Source organism: Gossypium arboreum, chromosome 1 (genome assembly GCF_025698485.1).
Source record: "Gossypium arboreum isolate Shixiya-1 chromosome 1, ASM2569848v2, whole genome shotgun sequence".
Taxonomy (NCBI): Eukaryota; Viridiplantae; Streptophyta; class Magnoliopsida; order Malvales; family Malvaceae; genus Gossypium; species Gossypium arboreum.
In genome coordinates this window covers 104,291,915-104,310,284 of record NC_069070.1, presented here as the reverse complement: position 1 = coordinate 104,310,284, position 18,370 = coordinate 104,291,915, and the positions used below count along the sequence as shown (strand labels likewise).

Below are 18,370 nucleotides of genomic sequence, written 5' to 3'. Positions count from 1 at the left end.
TTTATGCCTCGATTTTGTGGTCCCGAAACCACATCCCGACTAGGGTCAATTTTGGGCTGTCACACCTGTGAAGAACCAAGTAAACCATTAATTTTTCTATTCAAAAGTTCTACCTGATTAAAGAGCATAGTGACAGAATTGACGTTAAAAACGCCGGCTGCTTTCATCGGCTTTATCCTCATGACTTGCCACTGATAATTATTCAGTGACATCTCTTCTATAAATTCATAAGCCTCTTCAAGTGTCTTATTATTGATAGTTCTACCAGCAGTTGCGTCAATCACCTGTCTAGTCGAAGGATTAAGGTCGTTGTGAAAAGTTTGAACCTGTAGCCAAAGTGGTAACCCATGGTGATGGCACCTTCTCAATAGATCCTTGTATCTCTTCCATGCATCATCGAGGGTTTCTAAATCCATCTACACAAAAGAAGAAATACCATTCCTTAATTTAACCATTTTACTCGGCGAAAAGTATTTAAGTAAAAATCTTTCAGTCATTTGTTCCCAAGTGGTGATTGACCCTCGTGGTAATGAGTTCAACCACTGTTTAGCCTTATTCCTCAATGAAAAATGAAACAACCGAAGGTGAATGGCATCATCAGAATCGCCATTGATCTTAAAAGTGTCGCAGAGCTCCAGAAAATTTGCCAATTGAGTGTTTGTATCATTATCCTGCAAACCATCAAACTGAACAAATTGTTGTATCATTTGAATGGTGTTAGGTTTCAGCTCAAAATTATTTGCAGCAATAGCAAGTCTAACTGTGCTCGATTCAGCTCTTGTTAAACTAGGTTTAGCATAATTATACATAGTACGAGAAGCAGGATCCTGATTTACTGGGTTCGCAATAGCCACATGAGGTAGCGGATTATTATTATGATTATCAGCTATCTTCTCGGTTTTGGTTTGAATATCGTCCTCTTACCCTTCCTCTATGTATCGTAGGCTTTGCCTTATCTCTCTTCGATTTCTGCGAGCTATGCTTTCGATCTCACTATCAAAAAGTAGAGGTCTTGACGGGTTTCTTCTAGTCATAAACTATAAAAACCTGCCAGAAGTAAATAAAAGAAAATTTAGTGATAGAAACAAAATTAAAATAAAAATTAAATTGGAATAAAATAAATGGCTAAAGTAATAAAAATTAAGCGTTCCTAATATCTTAGTTCCCTGCAACGGCGCAAAAAAACTTGATGTGCGTGATAAGTTTTATATTTATGATTGATTGTATTTGAAAACTAACTATTATCACGATAAAGGCAAGTGCACCTATCGAACAGTAGTATAGCATATAGCAAGACCGGAATGTCGAACCCACAGGAACTAAAAGTACTAGTATTAACCTTCTTTTTATTATCTAGCCTAAAAATAAGGGGATTAAGAATGCACAGGAAGTAAATTGGGGAAATAATTTTGGGAAAACTGATTGATTTAGACAATACCCAAGGAAGAATCCACCTAGATTTCACTTGTTATTTGACTCTGAATTAGACGATTTATTCACTTGACTCATTCCGTAGAGATCCCTAGTTTATATTATCATCTCTCTCGAAACTAACAACGTCTAACCCTAGGTTGATTAATTGAAATCTCTTTCTAATTAAAACCCCTAATTTTGCATTAACTCGATCTATGGATTCTCTTATTAGGTTTCACCCTAATCTGACAAAGTTATGTCTCCCTATGTCTAGGGGTGCAATCAAATCAGCTTAATTATGCTAGATCTACTCTTAGACAAGGACTTTTGCTCCTTTGAATAAGCACATCAATACTTGAATCAATATCCTGAAATATTAAAGCAAGAATTAAGAACATATAATTAATAACAAATTAAGTATTTATTATATAATTCAGAATATAGTAACAAGATCCGTCTTAGGTTTCATCCCCCATAGGTATTTAGGGGATTTAGTTCATATGTGTAAAAGACAACATCTCAGAAGAATAATAATAACAAAACATAAAGAAACCCAAAAACCCTGAAGGAAATTGAAGGGACATCTTCAGTCTTGAAAGAGAATTCGACTTCTGAGATGGATCAATCGGCTTTCTTCGAGTAATTCCTTGCCTCCCACTCCGTGTGTCCCCTTTAATCCTCCTCTAGGGTGTTTATATAGGCTTTAGAATAGCTCAGAACCCTCAAAAGTGCCCCTTTCCGAGTAGAATTAGGGTTGGGCTCGATAGGGATACGGCTTTGTGCCACGCTCGTGTGGAAGTCTGTTAAATAGGAACGGGCATGTGGTATACCCGTGTGACGAAAACCAGGCCATGTTGATTTCCCATGTTGACCTATTTTCTCCGTCTTTGGCCCGTTTCTCGCTCTTTTTACTCTCCTATTCTCACCTAAGTATAAAACATGAAATTAAAGGATTAAGAGCATCAAATTCCATAAATCTAATGCTAATTCATCCAAAAATGTGCTAAGAATGGGATAAAAATATGTATAAATTACGATTTATTAGTGAGAAAAAGATACATGGGGTTGAATTGATCGGAGAAATCGAAGAGAAAGTGAAAGTGATTCATGATAGGTTGAAAGCTACTTCAAATCGACAGAAATCGTACGCTAATTTGAAGCTTAAAGATATTGAATTTTAGATCGGCGATAAGGTGTTTCTGAAAGTATCGCCTTGGAAAAAAATTCTCCGTTTTGGTCGCAAAGGAAAGTTTAGTCCTCAATTTATCGGATCGTGTGAGATTATTGAAAGAATTGGGCCAGTGGCTTATCAACTTGAGTTACCGTCAGAGTTGGAAAAGATTCATAATGTGTTTCATGTGTCGATTTTATGACGGTACCGATCAAAGCCATAGCATATAGTATCTCCGACCAAGGTTGAAATTCAGCCCGACATGTCGTATAACGAAGAATCGATCAAAATTTTAGCTCGAGAGATTAAAGAGGTAAGAAATAAAAGAATAACTTTAGCGAAGGTTCTTTGGCATCGTCACGATATTGAAGAGGCTACTTGGTAACCCAAGGAAACCAAGAGAAAACAATACCTGACCTATTTTCTGGTAAGATTTTCAGGGACAAAAATTCCAAAGGGGGAGAGTTGTAACAACCCATTTCAGTGTAGCCAAAATAGTGGTTTCGAGACCACAAATTTGAGATCGTAAAAATTTATTTTTATATTATTTTAATATCAACAACATGTTAGAATTATGGTATACAGATTTTGTTAAGAAATTTTACTATTTGTATGCTAAATTTGTGAAATAGGACTAAATCGCATAAAGTGTGAAAGTTGTCTTCTGCTAGCAAAAGGTGTTAAAGAGCTATAAAACTTTGAAGTAGAGGTCCTTATTGAGTAATTAGACACTAATTGAGTTAGTGGATGTACATGAAGTGTAATCATGAAATTTGTGATGTTAGGTTAGTATTAGGTAATTAAAAGATAAAATAATTAAAACAAAATTTACCAACCTATTTGCTTCATCTTTTCCACAGAAATTTTCAGTAAAGCAGGGGTTTTTGAAGCTTAAAATTTTAGCCACTTAGTTCCCTTGCATGTAAGTAATTCTTTGACACGTTTTTGTTAATTTTTATGTTTTAGGAACCATTGTAACTTAATTTAGCTAAATGGAGGATTAATTTGCAACATGGTTGAAAGTATAGGGTTTTTCCATGAGAGCTTTTTAATTATTCTTGAAGTTTAATGGAAGAAAATGAATCTTGGTTTTTAAATAAACAACTTTTGTTGAAATTGTCAATTAAGGGCTAAATTGAGAAAAGTAAAAATTGTGTGTTAAATATGTGATATTGGGAATTATATGGGCTGCTATAAGCACCAATAAAATTCGACTAGGCTTGGGTGTAGAGAAATTTTCATGAATTTCATTTTTACAAGCCTAGGAACTAATTTGTAATGAAGTCAAATGTTTAGGGGCAAAATGTTAATTTTGTCATAACATGAAATTGGATTGAATTGATTAGAATAAGTATTAGATTAGTTAAATGTGATTATATATAGATCAAGAAAAGCCACATTCGGATCTAGATCGGGGAAAGACAAAGTAGTGGATTAATCGGTCAATTGTCTTCGTACTAATTCGAGGTGAGTTCATATGTTTAATAAGCATTAAATTATATGTGTTTTAAATGCTTAATTAGTATAATTATAATGATACAACACCACGGAAGTTCTTGACAAGGTATCGACAATGTATGAATCTAGGTTGAACCTTAGGAATAGATAAGATACAAATGACATGTCTTTAGGGGTTGCCATGTTTTTGGGTGCTGGTCTCGTACGACCTACCGGTGGCTGAGTTTTTCAGCATGTGTTGTGGATACTTTATAGCTTGTGTGAGCAGACCCATTGATGGCTTGAGAGTGAGCATCTCTATAAGAGATATGAGATAGAGGTGATTTCGACCACGTATTGGCACTTAGTGTGCGAGACACTCGAGTATCCGATAGTATTCCAATTGGTTCAATGGATATAGTGATATTACGAGGTTATACGAGTTCAATACGAATTAGTACAAGTATTTATGTGTAATACGAAAATTTAAATTGTTAAATTCATATATGGCTAACATGATTGTGGTTATGTGTTTGGCTGAGGGCCAATTGGAAATTACCTAGTTTTAATTATGGTTATCTAAATTGTGGATGAATGGTAAGTATATTTTAGTTAAATGAACTTACTAAGCTTAATTGCTTACTTTGTTTATTTTTCGTGATTTATAGTATTTCAGCAACTCGCTCAGTTCGGAAGTTGTCGGAGATTGCATCACACTATCAAACAATTACTTTGATACTTTAGAATTTATATTTTGGGTTAAATGGCAGGTGTCTTGTTGAGTTTTGGCCATTTGATTTGGCTTGTAAATTGGTCATGTATTTTGGTATGTATATATGTATAAATGGCATTATGATATTCTGTGTGTAATTGCTATAAGAATGTTGTGCTTGCGCAAATGTGTTTTGGTACTAAATAGTTGGAATTGAGATGAGTATACATGCTAGAATTTAGGCACAATGTCTTCTATATATGTATTTGACCATCTAGGTAAACTTTGGAAGTATGTTTGATATGTGTTAAAGTGGTCAAGTTAATGTGCTTATGGATATCATGTTGTATGTGTGGATATTACATGTTATAAACTTGATATTGGTTGGTTTTGAATGCCTATTTATGCCTTGGTTATGTGCAAATTGATGTGTATAGGTTGATACCAATGTGGGTGAGGAATATTGCTTGGAAAATGGCCTAATTTTGTCCACACGGGCAGAGACACGGGCTTGTGTCTCAGCCGTATGTGACACACGACTAGGTGACACGGTCGTGTGTCCCCTAGTACTTCTATAAAAACAAAATCAGTAGATTCACACGGCCTAGCACAGGGGCGTGTGGCTTGGCCGTGTGGCACAAATTAGTTGACCCTCTAGTTTTCACACAACTTAGCACATGGCCTGGCACAAGGACATGTAGGACCATTTCAAATGGTACACGGCCTGGCACATGTGTGTGTGGTTCACCGTGTGACCCAAGTCAGTGAGTTACACAGGGTCGAACACGGTCTGGGACACGGTCGCGTGACCCTATTTGAGAAATTGACCTGACAACTATGGAAAAAAGCCATTCAACGTAGTAAACGGCCAAATCTTAGATTCTAAACCATATCATACACCGAGGAGATTTTCTCATTCGATGAACCAAACGAGATGGCTGAACAGACAATATGCCAGCTCGCTTCGGTACTGGATAAACAACAACCCTTATATATAACCTATCCGGTAGGTGGAACACCGTTCAAGTTAAAGTCAGGTTTGATCCATTTACTACCCACTTTCCATAGATTGCAGAATGAAAATCCGCACACCCACCTTAAATAGTTCCATATAGTGTGCACAAGCATGATGCCTCAAGGAGTAACTGAAGACCAAATCAAACTTCGTGCTTTTCCTTTCTCATTAGCCAACTCTGCTAAAGGGTGGCTATTTTATTTTCCTCCGGGATCTGTCAACACATGGTCTGACATGCCACATTTTTTCTTAACAGGTTCTTCCTGCAACTCGAGTAGCTGAACTAGGGAGGGACATTGTGGGAATCTATCGAAAGGACACTGAATCGCTCTACGATTAATGGGAGCAGTGCAAAAAGTTGCGTGCAAGTTGCCCATAACATGGACTGACTAAGTAGTCACTCTTGTAGTATTTCTATGAGGGTTACTCCCAATGAAAATAAAAATGATAGATGCTACAAGTGGGGGACACTTGTTAATATGACGCCTCAGAAAGCACAAGAGTTGATTTCGACAAACGGCTGCTAACTCTCAACAATTCCGACCGGCCACAGAACCCATAAGACAGGTTCATGGGTTAAGTTCTCTATCTCTAGAAGATAAAATTGATAAGCTAACTAACGTTGTTCAGACTTTGCTTATAGATAAAATAGGCCCAGCACAGTTGTGCGGAATTTGCGTTAAGCCAGATCATCCGACGGACTCATGTCTGATTTTACATGAGGATTCGACAAAGCAAGTAGATATTGTCGAGAACTTTTCAAGACCACCCCAAAGGCGATATGACCCCTACTCAAACTCATACAATGTGGGGGTAGAAAGATCACTCGAACCTAAGTTATAGGTCGAACCCTCAGTTCAATCAATCGTACCAACAAAGGCTGCCTCAAAATCAACAAATACCACTCCCAGATTCATATTTGGAAGCCATAGTGGAAAGACTAGCCAATAGTACTGAGAAATTTTAACAAAAAACTAACATGCATTTGTAGGAGTTGGATAAGCAAGTGAGCAAGCTCACGCTCATGATTAGCCGTTTGGAGTCCCAAGGTAAGCTACCATCCTAAATAGAGCTAAACCCTCGACACAATGCAAGTGCTATGACATTGAGGAGTGAGAAGGTTTTGGAGCCCCTACTTTGCATGAGTCGTACCCACGAATTTAGTTGAGACAATGAGAAACTTGATACAAAGGCTCCAGCAGAGTCAACACCATAAAAATCATTTGCAGGACCACCTCCGTTTCCTGGAAGACTTGTCCAGTGCAAAAATGTGTGAGAAAAGAAGGATATCATCAACATCTTTCGAAAGGTAGAAATCAACATACCTCTTATCGATATGATTAAGCAGATTCCACGGTACGTAATATTCTTAAAAGAATTATGCATGAGTAAAAGAACACCCTTGGACAATGAAAAGGTAAGTGTCAGAGAAAATGTCTCTGCCATTTTGCAAAAGAAAATACCACCCAAATGTAAGGCAATGTGTGACTTAGGCACATCAATTAATGTTACGCCTTTATCAATTTGTAAACTACTTAACATGGGCCCTTTGAAGGAAACAAGTGTAATTATTTAGTTTGCAGATAAATCTCTAGTGCATCCAGAGGGAGTATTGGAGGATATTCTTGTTAAGGTGAATGAGTTAATATTTCCTGCCAACTTCTACATTATCAACATGGAGGATGAAAATTCGGGTAATTCATCTGACATACTTCTTGGAAGGCCATTCTTAAGTACCACACAAACGAAAATTGACGTACGAAGTGGGATACTCACTATGAAGTTTGTTAGGGAAGTGGTGAAATTCAATATCTATGAGGCCATGAATCGTCCTATAATGATTTTTAATGTTTCTAATATTGATATAATCTGTCCTTTAATTGAATTATATTTAAAATATCATGAAGATGATGAATTACGAACTGTTCTTTACAAAAGTTTAGATTTTAATGCCATAAAGGAACTAGATGAGTGGATAACCTTTAAAGAGTCTATCCACGAACAGTGGCTCATATGGAGGCTTCGTAATTATGGAAAAATCCAAGTAAAATTTTTGAATTATCTCATTCACAAACTAAGCTTGTACCATCTATTCTGGAGGTTCTAGAGTTGGAACTCAAACCACTTCCGGACAATTTGAAGTACGTTTTTCTAAGCAAAGGAAATACCTTACCGGTAATAATCTCGAGTAAACTCTCGAAGGTAGAAGAGGAAAACTTGGTACGAGTTCTTAAAGACTATAAAGAGGTAATTGGATGGACGATAGTCGAAGTAAAGGGGTTGAGTCCGTCGACTTGCATGTACAAAATTCAAGTTGTGGATAATGTTATTCCCAAAAGAGGGGCTCAAATGCGTCTCAATCTGCCTATGATGGAAGTGGTAAGAAAAGAAGTTCAAAAGTTACTTGATGCTGGGATTATCTATCCCATTTCTAACAGTAATTGGGTCAGCCCAGTCCATGTAGTTCCAAAAAAAATCGGCGTGATCGTAATTGAGAAATCAACAGGTGAGATGGTTCCCACTGGGTCCAAAACGGGTTGAGAGTCTGCATGGATTATAGGAAGTTGAATTCCTTAACTTAGAAAGATCATTTTCCACTTTCTATTATTGGCCAGATGTTAGAATGTTCATCTAGAAAATCTCATTATTTTTGTCTTTATGGTTACTCAAGGTTTTTCCAGATTCTAGTGACATTGGGGGATCAAGAGAAGACGATATTTACGTGTCCATTTGGCACGTTCGCTTGCAGATGAATGCCGTTCAAAATTTTCAATACACCAACAACATTTCAGAGGTGTATGGTAAGTATATTTTTGGACTACGTCGAGAAAATAATTAAGGTGTTCATGGACGACTTTACTGTGTATGGTGAGTCCTTTGAGGTGTGTTTATCAAATCTTGAAAAAATTTTGGAAAGATGCTTAGAATTTAATCTTGTTCTAAATTATGAGAAATTTCATTTTAAGGTGGATAAAGGATTAGTTCTAGGTCATATTATCTCAGCCAAAGGAATTTTTGTCTATAAATCAAAAATCAACATTATTAACTCACTGCCATACCCCACAACTGTGAGGGGGATTTGTTCTTTCCTTGGTCATGCAGGTTTCTACAAGCGATTCATTAAATACTTCTCAAAAATTGTGCAACCGCTTTGTAATCTCTTATAGAAGAACAAGGAGTTCGAGTTTGACCAATCATGCGAAGATGCATTTGACATGCTCAAACATAAGCTCATTTCAGCACCTATCGTTCAACCACCAAATTGGAATTATCCTTTTGAAATAATGTACGATGCAAGTGACCATAACATAAAAGCAGTCCTTGGGAAAAGAATCAAGAAAGAACCATACGTTATTTCCTATGCGTCAAAGACTTTGGATGCTGCCCAAAACAATTACTCGACTACTGAAAAAGAGTTCCTAGCTATAGTTTTTGCTTAGGAATTTTTTTTTAATATTTATTAGGGACTAAGATTGTTGTTTTCTCTGATCATGCAGCTCTTAAATATCTAATCAGAAAAGGGGAAGCAAAACCGAGGCTTATTAGGTTGATATTACTTTTGCAAGAGTTTGATCTCAAAATAAAGGATAAGAAAGAATGCAAAAATTTGGTAGCTGACCATCTAAGCCGAATTCCACCATCGAAGGATGTCACACCACTTAAAGGCGATTTTCTGGATAAAAGTCTGCTTGCTACTCAGACAATTTTCCTCTGGTACGCAGACATGGTGAATTACCTTGCTACAGGTATAGTCTCTTCTAACTTATCGCAATCTGAAAAAGATAAAATCAAACGTGAATCACAGTACTAAATTTTGGGATGACCCCTACCTTTGGAAATAATGTTCCGATCAAGTAATTCGACGATGCATTGCAGAAACTGAGGGAAAATCAATTCTAAATTTTTGTCATTCTTACGCATATGGTGGACATTTTGACCCTAAACGAACTACACATAAAATACTTGAATGTGGACTATATTGGCCACATATTTTTCGAGATGCATATTTTTCTGTAAAACATGCGAAAAGTGTCAAAGGGTAGGAAACTTAAGCTAGAAAAATGAAATGCCTAGGCAACTTAAGCTAGAAAAATGAAATGCCTCTAACCCCTGTACATGTCTGTGAAATATTTAATATATGGGGCATTGATTTTATGGGACCTTTTGTCTCATCATACGATAACGTTTAAATTTTACTTGCAGTTGACTATGTGTCGAAGTGGGTGGAAGCAAAAGCCACTCGTCATGCTGACACGAAAACGGTAGTTGATTTCTTAAAGAGTTATATTTTTTCCAGATTTAGTACACCGCAAGCATTGATCAGTGATCGGGGAACGCATTTTTGTAATAAGATAATTGACACACTTTTGAAAAAATACGAGATTGATAAACCATAAATGTAACATGTTTTAATCCCATGCTTGGCATGTTTTTGAATGATATATTACATAAATCAGTGAATTTGATGATCATAATCCTTTAATTTCATGTTTATATACTTAGGTGAGAATAATGGAGAAAAAGAGCGAAAAACGGGTCAAAACCGGACAAAATAGGCTGTCTTAAGGATTCACATGGCGAAGCCAATCCTACACGAGCTGAGCACATGCCCGTGTGAACCACACAGGCTGGCCACACGCCCATGTGCCAGCCCCTGTTGATATCGTTCCTTATTTCCAAAACATGCGAAAAAAGCCAATTTTGGGGGTTTTTGAGCATTCTAAAGTTTATAAATACATATTAGAAGAGGACCTAAAGGGACACGTGGAGTAGAACACAGAAATTACTCGAAGAACATCGACAGACTCAACTTAGAAGCAGGATCTCCTTCAAGACTGAAGATCTCTATTCAAGTTCTCTCGAAGTTTTTGGGTTTCTTTATGTTTTGTTATTTTCCTATTTTTGAGATGTTTTCCTTACATAGTATGAACTAAATTCTCTAAATACCTAGGGAAGATGAAACCTACGACGGATCTTATTATTTGATTTGTTCTGAATTACATGATAAATATTTGTTCTTGATCTCAATTATATGTTCTTATTTCATGTTTTTAATGTTTTCAGGATATTAATTCATGATTGATGTACTTTTTCAGTGGAGCAAAAGTCCCTGTTTTAGAGTAGATCTCGCATAATTAGTTGGATTTGCACGTAACCCTAGAAATAGGGTGACATAAATCTACCAGATTAGAGTCAAATCTAATAGGGAAATCTATAGATCGAGTTGATGCAATGATAGGAGTTTTAATTAGAAAGAGATTTCAATTAATCAACCTAGAGTCAGTTATTTTTACTCTCAAAAGAGATATTAATATAATTTAGGGATTTTTATGGCTCAAGTCAAATGAATAAATCGTTAATTCAGATTTAGAATAATAAGTGAAGTCTAGGTGGATTCTTTCTGGGTATTGTCTCTCTCATAAGTTTTCTTTGATTCTATTCCTAAGTCGCTCTCTGTCGCTTAGTAATTAGTTTAGTTAAAATTAGAATTTAAAACAAACCCCTTAATTTATAGGCTAGATAATAAAAAGATCGTAATTGCTAGTACTTTTAGTCCTCGTGGATATGATATTCCCGACTCACCATCGCTATACTACCATTCGATAGGTGTGCTTGCCTTTTTCGTATTTTAGTTAGTTCGTGACGTCATCAAGTTTTTGGCGCCACTATCGGGAACTAAAATATTAGGAACACTTAATTTTTATTACTTTAGCCTTTTTTATTTTTTATTTTTTTATTTTTTATTGCATTTTGTTTTTGTTTTTATTTTAATTTACTAACTTATCTTTTATTTGCTTCTGGCAAGTTCCTTTAGTTTATGACTAGAAGAAACCCGTCAAGACCTCTAGTATTTGACAGTGAGATCGAAAGTACAGCTCATAGAAATCGTAGAGAAGCGAGGCAAAGTCGACAAAGCACAATAGAAGAGCAAGAGGATATGGTAGTAAATCATAATAATCAGCTACTTCTTGTGGTTGCTGTAAATCCTATAAATCCAAATCCTACTCCTCATACTATGTACGATTATGCTAAGCCCACTCTCACTGTGGCTGAATCGAGTATTGTTAGACCTGCTATTGCTGCAAATAATTTTGAACTGAAACTTAACACTATTCAAATAATTCAACAGTTTGTTCAGTTTGATGGTTTGTAAGATGAAGACCCAAATACTCATTTGGCCAATTTTTTGGAATTTTGTGATACTTTCAAGATAAATGACATTTTTTATGATGCCATTCACCTTCGGTTGTTTCCCTTTTCATTGAGGAATAAGGCTAAATAGTGGTTGAACTCTTTACCACGAGGTCCTATCACTACTTGGGACCAAAAGACCGAAAAATTTTTGCTGAAATACTTTCCACTAGCTAAGATAGCCAAATTGAGGAATGATACCTCTTCCTTTGTGCAAATGAATTTAGAAACTTTATATGATGCATGGGAGAGGTATAAGGATTTATTGAAAAGGTGCCCTCATCGTGGGTTACCCCTATGGCTACAGGTTTAGACTTTCCACAATGGTTTGAACCCCTCAACTAGGCAAATGATCGACGCAGCTGCCGGTGGTACTATAAATAATAAAACACCTGAGGAGGCTTATGAGTTCATAGAGGAAATATCACTAAATAATTATCAATGATAAGTGCAGCCAGTGTTTTTTAACGTGATGTGGTCACCATGTTGTCAAATCAAGTGAAACTTTTAAATTGAAAGATTGATGGTTTATGTGGTTCTATGCAGGTATATCTGGTGATGCAGTGTTACATGAGTGGAGCTGGAATGAGCAATTCAAAGTATTAACCCTATTGTCCTACAATGGAAAATGAGCAAATGAATTATATGGGTAATAATCCTAGACCTCAAAATAATCTTTACAGTAACACTTACAATGCAGGTTGGAGAAACCACCCAAATTTCTCATTGGGAGGTTAAGAAAATCAAAGACCACCACCCCCCCTGGGTTTTCAGCAATAACCTTATCGGCAAGAAAAGAAATCGAACCTTGAAGAGATGTTGGAAAAATTTATTTTAGTGTCAGTGACTCGTTTCCAAAACATCGAAACAGCTTTGAAAAATCAGCAAGCATCAATTTAAGGGCTCAAAAATCTAATTGGGTAGCTTGCTAAATTAGTTTCAGAAAGACATCAAGGTAGTTTGCCTAGTAACACTTAACCCAATCCAAGAGAGCATGTGAAAGCAGTTACATTAAGGAATAGGAAAGCGTTAACTGAAGCTGAAAAGAAATTGCCACAAGAATTTGATAAGGAAAAGGAAGAAGAGGTCAAACCCGAAGTGAGTGTAACATCGGTACTCAAAGAATATAAACCACCCATCCCATATCCAGCAAAGTTGAAGAAAGACTGCATAGATGCACAATTCAGTAAATTTCTTGAACTTTTTAAACAGTTGCATATTAACTTACCTTTTGTTGAAGCTATTTCGCAGATGCCTATATATGCAAAATTTTTGAATGAGCTTTTAACAAATAAAAGGAAATTTGAAGAGCTGTCTACAGTGGAACTTAACGAGGAATGTTCAGCTATCCTTCAAATAAACTGCCAACCAAACTGAAAGATCTAGGAAGTTTTACTATTCCCTCTTTAATTGGTAATATTGAAAAGGCATTAGCTGATTTAGGTGCTAGCATTAATTTGATGCCTTATAAAATGTTCAAGCAACTTGGTCTTAGGAAACCAAAACCCACTAAGATGAGTATTCAATTAGCCGATAGATCTGTTAAATATCCTAGGGGTATTATTGAAGATGTGCTAGTTAAAGTAGATAAATTCATATTTCCTGTTGCTTTTGCTGTGCTTGACATGGATGAGGATGTTGAAGTACCTTTAATTTTAGGTCACCCATTTTTAGCCACTACTAGAGCTGTTGTTGATGTGGGTGACGATAAACTTATGCTTAGGGTATGTGATGAAGAAATTATTTTTAAAATCTATGATGCTATAAGACTCTCTATAGAACAAGATGATTTTTGTTATTTTATTGATTCGATGGACCATGTTATTCAAGATTCTTTACAGGAAATTGTTCATAAGAGTACATTGAAACTGTGTCTCGTTCAAGAAGATGAGGTAGATGATGATAATACCGTGATAGGTAAGAAAAAAGTAGAGTTAAATTCTAATGAATCTTCACTTAGACAGAAGAATTATGAGGGCATTGAGGTAAATGATGAATTAAAATTAAAACCCTCTATTGAAGAACCTCCTAAATTAGAACTGAAATAATTACCTAATCATTTAGAGTATGCATTTCATGGAAATAATTCTACATTGCTAATGATTATTATGTTAGATTTACATCCAAACGAGAAATATGAGTAAGCTCAAGTATTGAAGGAGCCAAAAAGAGCCATAGCTTGGAAGATTTCTAACATCAAATGGATCAGTCTTTTTTTTTGCACCCATAAAATTTTAATAAAGGGTGAATCCAAACCATGTGTGCAAGCCCAAAGACGACTAAATCCTAACATGAAAGAAGTCATTAAGGCTGAGGTAATTAAACTTCTAGATGCTGGAGTTATTTATCCTATTTCTGATAGTTCTTGAGTGAGTCCTGTGCAGGTCATTCCTAAAAAGGGAGGCATGACTGTTGTAGCAAACGAGAAGAATGAGTTGATCCCAACAAGAACAGTCACGGGACGGAAAGTCTGCATTGACTATAGAAAGTTGCACAATGCCACAAGAAAAGATTACTTTTCTTTACCATTCATTGATCAAATGTTAGAAATATTATCTAGGCATATTTATTATTGCTTCTTAGATGTACTCTCTGGCAACATTCAAATCCCAATAGCTCCCGAGGATCAAGAAAAAATGATATTTACATGTTCATACGGTACGTTTGCTTATCAAAGAATACCTTTTGGATTATGTAATGCTCCTGCTACTTTTCAGTGCTGCATGTTGGTTATTTTTGATAAACTCGTAGAGGATATTATGAAGGTATTTATGGACGACTTCTTGGTATTCGGTAATTCTTTCCATCTTTGTTTTAAAATTTTAAAACGATTTCTAATGAGATGTGAGGAAACGAATCTTGTACTTAATTGGGAAAAATATCACTTCATGGTTCGAGAAGGGATTGTGATAGGCCATAAAATTTCTAGTAAAGGGATTGAGGTTGATAGAATGAAAATTGAAACAATTGAAAAACTGCCTCCCCCTAGTTCAGTTAAGGCTATTCAAAGCTTTTTAGGACATACTGGATTTTATAGAAGATTTATTAAAGATTTCTCTAAAATAGCTAAGCCTTTAACGAATTTGCTAGAAAAAGATGTGCCTTTCAATTTCAATTAAGAATGTTCAGAAGCATTTAATACCCTGAAAGATAAACTAATTAATGCTCCGATTGAAGTTGCACCTGATTGAAGTTTACCCTTTGAACTAATGTGTGATACGAGTGATTTTGCAGTAGGTGCAATTCTTGGACAGCCAAGAGACAAGCATTTTCAACCGATATATTATGCTAGCAAGAAATTGACAGCCGCAAACGAAAACTAAACGACTACTGAAAAAGAATTTCTAGATGTGGTTTTTGCATTCGATAAATTTAGACCATATCTAATATTATCTAAAGTTGTCATTTACACTGACCATTCGGCTCTATGTTATCTCCTCACTAAATCAGATGCAAAACCCCGACTGATAAGATGGATTTTATTATTGCAGGAATTCGACTTAGAAATCCAAGATAAGAAGGGAGATAAAAATCTTGTAGTAGATCACCTCTCCAAGTTAGAGAATTCATATCTCAACGAGCTTGATGAGAATGAGATAAATGACTCGTTTCTTGAGGAAAAAATTTTGGTTATAACTGATTCTGAAGTTCCTTGGTTTGCAGATATTGCGAATTATTTAGCTGCTAACATCTTACCAAAGGGATTGACACATCATCAGAAGAAGCGATTATTTGCCAATGTGAAAAATTATTTTCGAGAGGACCCCTTTCTTTTTCATTTATGTGCAGATCAAATAATTCGGAGATGTGTTATGAAATCAGAAGCGAGTAAAATCTTAGAAAACTGTCACTTAGGACCAGCAGAAGGACACTATAGTTGGACTAGAACAACACATAAAGCACTTGAGTCAGGTTTTTATTGGCCTACACTGTTTAGAGATGCTAATAGGTATGTTACTTCTTATGATAGATGCTAGAGAACAGGTAACATTTCTAAACGTGATGAAATGCCTCAAACTTATATACTTTTAGGTGAAATATTTGATGTATGGGTTATTGATTTTATGGGTCCATTTCTGAGTTTGTATGGTAATAAATATATCCTAGTAGCGATCGATTACATGTCAAAATGGGTGGAGGCTCAAGCTTTACCTACAAATGATGCTAGAGTGGTAGTTAGGTTTCCCAAAAAGCTCCTTTCTCGATTCGAAACACCCATAGGACAGCTCAATTTGGTAAAGTACTTAAGAAATATGGAGTGTATCATAGGGTAGCTACCCCTTATCATCCTTAAACTAGTGGACAAGTCGAGGTCGCAAATCGAGAGTTTAAAAGCATCCTAGAGAAAATCGTAGAATCAAACAGGAAGGATTGGGCGATAAAAATAGATGACGCGTTATGGGCATATAGAACTGCTTTCAAAACACCCATAAGAACATCTCCTTACAAACTTGTTTATGGGAAAAGTTGTCATTTACCATTTGAGTTAGAGTACAAAGCATTTTAGGCTATAAAATTTCTAAATTATGATCTCTAACTTGCAGATGAGAAGAGATTGATGCAGCTGAACGAGTTAGATGAATGGTGAGCGAACGCTTATGAGAACTCACAGTTATACAAAGAAGTGACAAAGCAACACCACGACGCTCGTTTAAAGCATCCTAAACAATTTGAAGTTAGAGATCTTGTCCTCTTATATAATTCAAGGCTCAAGTTGTTTTTTAGAAAGTTAAAATCAAGATGGTCAGACCCATTTGTAGTACAAATCGTTTTCCCTTACGGTACAATAGAGGTAAATCACCTAAAATATGGCACATTCAAGGTAAACGACCATCAACTTAAACTCTATAACGGCAAGGATTTTAGGAATGATAGAGAGGAGCTTTAGTTCTATAAACCTTCGTAATCATGCGCGTGAGGTAAGTCAAGCTTAGACTTTAAATAAGCGCTTCTCGGGAGGCAACCCGAGTACTAACACTACTAATTTCTTTATTTTCATTTCATATTATTTCTTTAAAATTAAATGGCCATGTGACCCACACGGCCTGGACACACGATTGTGTCCTTGCCTGTGTGAATCTTGGGACTTAGTTTTTAATTTTAAAGGAAATTGACAGAGAGTTACACGGCCAAGCGACATGACCATGCGACCCACACGGCCAGGACATATGGGCGTATCCTTGGTTGTGTGAGCCCTGAAGCTTAATTCCCCATAAATCGACAGAGACACAGGCTAAAAAGAGGTCGCACAGGCGTGCGACTCAGCCGTGTGGACCACATGGGCGTGTCCTAGGCCGTGTGAAAGTAGGAGCTTAATTTTTCAAATTTGAAACAAGTCAGAGAGTTACACAGGCAAGGCACACAGCCGTGTGTTCGGTCACACAGGCGTGTGGTAAGCCACACGGGCGTGGGAGAAGCGAAGGTGATTGTACACAGCTGTATGAACCACACAGCCTGAACACACGGGCGTTTCTTAGGTCATGTGAAGACTGGGCTAAAATTTAAATCACACACGGGCTATACAGAGGCTACACAACCACCACACGGTCATGTGACACGGTCGTGTAGCCCAAAATGGGCCTCACACGACTGTGTCTATTTTAAACCCCCAAACCCTAATTCTTTTTTTCTCTTATTTTGTCTTTTTCTTCTTATCTTCACCTTAGCCGCTGCAACCTTCCTTTTCCCCTACTCCAGCCACCTTTCCCACCACCGACCGCACCAACACGCCTTCCTTTACCTTACTCTCCCCTCTGTTCTCCCTCACATGGCCAAGCTAATCGCACACGGGCTGAGCACAAAACGGGCGTGTGCTCAGCCTGTGTGCGATTGGATTGGCCTTATGGATCCTTAAAACAACCCGTTTTGTCCAGTTTTGGCCTGTTTTCCACTCTTTTTGCTCCCTTATGCTCACCTAAGTATATAAACTTGAAATTAAAGGATTAGGAGTATCAAATTCACTAATTTATGTAATATATCATCCAAAAACATGCCAAGCATGGGATTAAAACATGTTATATTTATGGTTTATCAGAGATAGTGCAACGAGTCGCTACGACTTATCACTCTCAATCAAACGGTCAAGTCAAAGTGTCAAATCGAGAAATTAGGTTAATTTTGGAGAAGACCGTTAAGCCATATAGGAAAGATTGGAGTTCGCGACTAAATGATGCACTGTGGGCATACTGTACAGCTTATAAAAGACCCATAGGTATGTCTCCTTATCGACTAATTTTTGGTAAACCGTGTCATCTTCCTATTGAGCTAGAACATAAAGCATTTTGGCAGTCAAGCAATGCAATATGGAGTTGGAAGCTATAGGTAAACATCGTAAGTTACATATTCAGGAACTTGAGGAAATTCGATGAGAAGCGTATGAAAGTGCCCAAATTTATAATGATAAGGTCAAAGCATACAATGACCAAAAGAT

The 18,370-nt window shown here is 36.6% G+C and overlaps 2 non-coding genes across 2 annotated transcripts; one reads left to right on the top strand and one right to left on the bottom strand.

Annotated features, from left to right (window-relative positions):
* Positions 1-342: 342 nt before the first annotated feature.
* Positions 343-449, top strand: LOC128282045 (small nucleolar RNA R71). Its single transcript, XR_008272339.1, has one exon. It is a non-coding gene; the product is annotated as a small nucleolar RNA R71 (small nucleolar RNA).
* Positions 450-12,124: 11,675 nt separating this feature from the next.
* LOC128282369 (small nucleolar RNA R71) lies at positions 12,125-12,231 on the bottom strand. The gene has a single exon (XR_008272627.1). It is a non-coding gene; the product is annotated as a small nucleolar RNA R71 (small nucleolar RNA).
* Positions 12,232-18,370: the final 6,139 nt, after the last annotated feature.